This window comes from Ovis aries, chromosome 23 (genome assembly GCF_016772045.2).
Source record: "Ovis aries strain OAR_USU_Benz2616 breed Rambouillet chromosome 23, ARS-UI_Ramb_v3.0, whole genome shotgun sequence".
In the NCBI taxonomy this organism is placed as follows: Eukaryota; Metazoa; Chordata; class Mammalia; order Artiodactyla; family Bovidae; genus Ovis; species Ovis aries.
Window position 1 is genome coordinate 47,199,344 of NC_056076.1, and position 6,409 is coordinate 47,205,752.

Here is a 6,409-nt window from a genome sequence, read left to right on the forward strand (position 1 = left end):
GATAGAAGGTCGTTTTGGTAAGGGGAGAGTGACCACTCCAGGTTTTCTATCCTGGGCTGGGTAGCAGGAGGGGAACATGCGGGCCTTGTCTGGAAGCTTTGGTTGAGTGGTAACTTGCAGTTTATTTTTTTACTAGATTATTGGTTACTGAAGAGAGGGGAAAGAGAGATGACTGGAGATTAGGGGATGGATGAAGTGGAGGTGAGAGAAAAGCATCTCACAGTCACCCCTCTCTGTCCCCACCACTGGGTTACAACTCACATGATCTAATTCTTTTATTGTCAAAAGAATCAGGTTAACCTCTCTGGGCCTTTGTTATATCACCCATAAAATTAGGTGATTATGATCTCTAGGGCTCCTTCAGTCTCCAAAATCTCTAGATCTAGCAAAAGCAGCTTAAAATACAATATTTGTGTACAATATTTGTACCTGGTTATCTGACCACCTGACCTGCCTCTTGAGAAATCTGTATGCAGGTCAGGAAGCAACAGTTAGAACTGGACATGGAACAACAGACTGGTTGCAAATAGGAAAAACAGTACATCAAGGCTATACATTGTCACCCTGCTTATTTAACTCATATGCAGAGTACATCATGAGAAACGCTGGACTGGAAGAAACACAAGCTGGAATCAAGATTGCCGGGAGAAACATCAATCACCTCAGATATGCAGATGACACCACCCTTACGGCAGAAAGTGAAGAGGAACTAAAAAGCCTCTTGACGAAAGGGAAAGAGGAGAGTGAAAAAGTTGGCTTAAAGCTCAACATTCAGAAAACTAAGATCATGGTATCTGGTCCCATCACTTCATGGGAAATAGATGGAAATAGGGGAAACAGTGGAAACAGTGTCAGACTTTATTATTTTTGGGGGCTCCAAAATCACTGCAGATGGTGACTGCAGCCATGAAATTAAAAGACACTTGCTCCTTGGAAGAAAAGTTATGACCAACCTAGATAGCATATTCAAAAGCAGAGACATTACTTTGCCAACTAAAGTCTGTCTAGTCAAGGCTATGGTTTTTCCAGTAGTCGTGTATGGATGTGAGAGTTGGACTGTGAAGAAGGCTGAGCGCCGAAGAATGGATGCGTTTGAACTGTGGTGTTGGAGAAGACTCTTGAGAGTCCCTTGGACTGCAAGGAGATCCAACCAGTCCATTCTGAAGGAGATCAGCCCTGGGATTTCTTTGGAAGGAATGATGCTAAAGCTGAAACTCCAGTACTTTGGCCACCTCATGCAAAGAGTTGACTCATTGGAAAAGACTCTGATGCTGGGAGGGATTGGGGGCAGGAGGAGAAGGGGACAACAGAGGATGAGATGGCTGGATGGCGTCACTGACTTGATGGACGTGAGTCTGAGTAAACTCCGGGAGTTGGTGATGGACAGGGAGGCCTGGCGTGCTGCGATTCATGGGGTCACAAGGAGTCGGACACGACTGAGCGACTGAACTGAACTGAACTGATCTGATTCATCACTTTTCAAATATCCAGGCTGGTAGACTAAGCTGATAACAGCAGATTATATCCTTAAAAAGAATTGTTCCTCTGATCTCATTACTTCCAAAAACATTCAAATTCTGGGATTTTTAAAATGTGTTTATAAAATAGTTGTCTCGGCACTGCACTCAGCGGTCCCATAGATGCGTCTCTTGCTTTGATAATGTTTGGATGGAATCGACCCAGGGACCTGCACCCCCTCACCCTTACACCAGCCTCCCACCGCCCTCCAATCTTTTTTCAGTCACAACCCTCAGAATCAGCCGCTCAACTCTCCCCGATCATCAAGACCAGCGAACATCATTTTTCAAGCGTAGCTTCTTATTAGTGATCAACCATAAGCTCCCAGAATCATCAGAATTATTCCACTGAGGTGGAGGCCACCGTCATCTGCCTGGTCAACACACGTCTGCTGGCCTCCTGGGCTTCTATACTGACCACAACGATGTGGCTCTGGAGGACATGGGCCACTTCTGTGAACTGGCTGAGAAGAAGCAAGAGAGGGCCCAGCGTCTCTTGAAAATGCAAAACCAGCATTGCAGCTGCACCCTTTTCCAGGACATGCAGAAGCCATCTCAAGATGAGTCAGGAAAACCCAGGGTGTTATGGAAGCCACCCTTCTCAAGGAGAAGAACCTGACCCAGCCCTTCTGGATCTGCATGGCCTGGATTCTGCCCTCACAGACCCCTACCTCTGTGAGTTCCTGGAGAGACACTTCCTTGAAGATGGGAGAACACCTGACCAACCTCTGCAGGCTGGCTGGTCCCCAGGCTGGGTTGGGCGAATATCTCTTCAAAAGGCTCACCCTCAAGCATGACTAGGAGCCTCTGGAGCCCAGAGGCCTTTGAGGAACCCCGCTAATGTCAGGGCTTCTGCCTGAAGCCCTTCTCTGCATCCCTTGTTGTTGTTGAGTTGCTAAATCGTGTCTAACTCTTTGTGACTTCATGAAATGCAGCCTGCCAGGCTTCCCTGTCCTTCACTCTCTCCTGGAGTTTGCTCAAGTTCATGTCCATTGAGTCAGTGATGCCATCCAGCCATCTCATCCTCTGTCACCCCCTTCTTCTCATGCCCTCAAATCTTCCCCAGCATCGGGGGCTTTTTCCAGTAAGTCAGCTCTTTGCATCAGGTGGCCAAAGTATTGGAGCTTCAAGTTCAGCATCAGTCCTTCCAATGAATATTCAAGACTGATTTCCTTTAGGATTGACTGGTTTGGTCTCCTTGCTGTCCAAGGGACTCTCAAGAATCTTCTCCAGCACCACAATTTGAAAGCATTAGTTCTTTGACATTCAGCCTTCTTTATGGTCCAGCTCTCATATTTGTAAATGACTACTGGAAAAACCATAGCTTTGACTATATCGACTTTTGTTGGCAAAGTGATGTGTCTGTGTTTTAGTATGCTGTCTAGGTTTGTCATAGCTTTTCTTCCAAGGAGCAAGCATTTTCTAATTTCATGGCTGCAGTCACTGTCTGCAGTGATTTTGGAGTCCAAGAAAATAAAATCTGTCACTGTTTCTGCTTTTTCCACTTCTATTTGCCATGAAGTAATGGGACCAGATGCCATGATCTTAGTTTTTTGAATATTGAGTTTCAAGCCAGCTTTTTCACTCCTCTTTAACCCTTATCAAGAGGCTGTTTGGTTTCTCTTCACTTTCTGCTATTAGAGTAGTATCATCTGCATATCTGAGATTGATATTTCTTCTGGCAATCTTGATTCCAGCGTGTGACTCATCCAGCTCAGCTTGTGACTCATCCAGCTCAGCATTTTGTATGATGTACTCTGCATAGAGAGCTTCCCAGGTGACTCAGTGAGTAAAAAATCTGCCCGCAATGCAGCAGATGCAGGGGACACGGGTTCAGTTCTAGGATCAGGAAGATCTTCTGGAGGAGGGCATGGCAATCCACTCCAGTATTTTTGCCTGGAGAATCTTGTGACAGAGGAGCTTGGCAGGCTATAGTCCATAGGGTTGCAAAGAGTCAGACATGACTGAAGCATCTGAGCACGCACTCTCCAAAGAAGTTAAATAAGCAGAGTGACAATATGCAGCCTTGACATACTTCTTTCCCAGTTTTGAACTAGTCGGTTGTTCCATGTCTGGTTCTAACTGTTGCTTCTTTTTTTTTTTTTTTAAACTGGTGCTTCTTGACCTGCATACAGATTTCTCAGGAGATAGTAAGGTGGTCTGGTATTCCCATCTCTTTAAGAATTTTCCACTGCTTGTTGTGACCCACACAGTCAAAGGCTTCGACATAGTCAATGAAGCAGAAGTAGATGTTTTTCTGGAATTCCTTTGCTTTTTCTATGATCCAACGGATGTTGGCAATTTGATCTCTGGTTCCTCTGCCTTTTCTAAATTTAATTTGTACATCTGGAAGTTCTTGGTTCACATACTGTTGAAGCCTAGCTGAAAGATTTTGAGGATTATCTTGCTAGCATGTGAAATGAGCAAAATTGTGTGGTAGTTTGAGCATTCTTTGGCATTGCCCTTCTTTGGGATTGGAATGAAAACTGACTTTTTCCAGTCCTAATGGCCACTGCTAAGTTTTTCAAATTTGCTGAAATACTGAAATCAGCACTTTAACAGTATCATATTTTAGGATTTGAAATAGCTCAGCTGGAGTTGTGAAATTCCATCATCTCCACTACCTTTGTTTCCAGTAATACTTCCTAAGTCCCACTTGGCTTCTCACTCCAGGATGTTTGGCTCTAGGTGAGTGACCACACCATCATGGTTATCTGGGTCATTAAGACCATTTTTTGTATAGTTCTTCTGTGTATTCTTAGCACCTCTTCTTAATCTCTTCTGCTTCTGTTAGGTCCTTATTATTTCTGTTTTTTATTGTGTCCATCTTTGCATGAAATATTCCCATGATATGATATCTCCAATTTTCTTGAAAAGATCTTTAATTTTTCCATTCTATCATTCTCCTCTGTTTCTTTGCATTGTTCATTTAAGAAGGCTTTCTTATATTTTAACCAACCTGGAGCCCTTGCCCAAACCTTGGACCAAATGGAAACAAAGATTTTGTAGCCAAAAAATTAAAGTTGTCTCAGTAAAAGAAAAATCTATCTCCAAATAAAAAACTGGGTAAAATGCGTAAAGTAGTCTATAAGCAGCTGGAAAAATAATGTCTGGTTATTGCTTATCTAAAATTAGAGCTTCCTGTTTGGTGCTCAGTTTATGTCTATATGACATTTTCATGCATTCACGTTAGATACCTTATTGGACAATATTGTTGAGGATGAAACTGTTTTTCCAGGCTTAGACACAGATGTCTCCTTATCATTTGCTTCTTCAAGTTTTGCTTTGCTTTTTTTCTCTTCAGACTGTTAGATGGCAAGCTTTGGCATCTTGGATCATCTTTCTACAGATTTTCTTTGTAACTGGTAATAGGGAGTAATATTTTTATTCCTTTGACAAGAGTCAAAGAATGGTTGCCTTCAATAAAGATTCTTTAGGCAAGAGACAGCAGTGGTTAAGGGTAATATGTCTAGGGTAATATGTTTAGCCCCTAATTGGATGCGGGAAACAGCATAGATGCAGAATTCAAACTTATCTTTTAGAGTAACAAGATATCTTAACTTATCTTTTAAAGTTAAAATGACCCAGGATGGGCCCAGTCCTTGGACTCGTTAGAGACTGCATGAATGAACTCGAAGTTTTGCCCTTCCATTCATCAGTGCCTTTGCCTTCCCATTCTACTGGTCCTTGACTTTGAGTTCAGCTATGTCTTGCTTTGGCCAATAGAATCCGATGGAGGTAATGCTGATCCAGCTCTGCACCTAGACCTCACAAGGCCTTATATATTTCTCCTTTCCTTCTTGCACTTCTGACACTGCCATGAAAAAATAGTGCCTGAGTTAGTCCACTAGTTCTGTGAGAAGAACCCCTCGGAGCAGAGCCAAATCACTCAAGTCAAGGCCAGCCTAGATTAGCAAACCCTCATCCAACTAGAGATCCATGAGAATAAGCGATAATCATTTTTAAGTTACTAAATGCTGGGGTTGTTCATTCCACAGTATTTTTGAGGGAAGAGATCTCTATCTACTCCCCTGGTGATCTAACTTATCCTAATAGCTTGAAAACATTTATATACTCTGCAGATCCTCAAATTTGTATCTCCTACCTAGAACTCACCCATGAATTCTCAGTCATTATTTCCAGCTGACCACCACTTAGATGTCTTATACATATCTCTAATTTACCCCAAAGTGAACTTCTGATTTCCCTCTGAAACCTATTTCTCTGTACCGCATTTCAGCTAATGGCAGCTCCATTCTTCTAGCTTTTTCTCTCACACTCTGTAACAGTCCATTGGCACATTCTTTTGACTTGAACATCAACATGCAGTATATTCAAATCTGACTGCTTAGACCTTCTCTACCACTAAAACTCTGATCCAACTCACCGCCATTTCTTGGATAGAGTAGTGCCATAGCTCTTAACTGGTATCTGTGTTTTTATCTTTGCTTCTCTACAGTTTATTCTTCCCAGGGTTGTCCAAGTACTTCTTCTAAAACCAATCAAGAAAAGCAATTTATTTGTTGAGAAAATGGGGTCATCTGTCCTGTGGAACTTTCCACATTCTGGGTTTTGCTGATTGTCCTGGATGACTTAAATGCTATGAACAGTACCCGAATCACCAGTAAAAAACAAAAACACTTACTGATTGAAGAAAATAGTTAACATTTAAACTGACTAAAACCTTATTATTAACTCAATAAAAAATATCAGGTGTGTGATGAAGAAAATTTCATGAGTCAGATGTTATAATAATTCAATAAATGTGTTAGCTGCCCTTTTTCTATGCCTATTTTTCAATTTCAGCATATCTATTTCTGCATTCATTAAAAAAGAGCTCATTAAGATAAGGATTAGATATGTTATTTATTAAATATTTAGAGTCACCATAA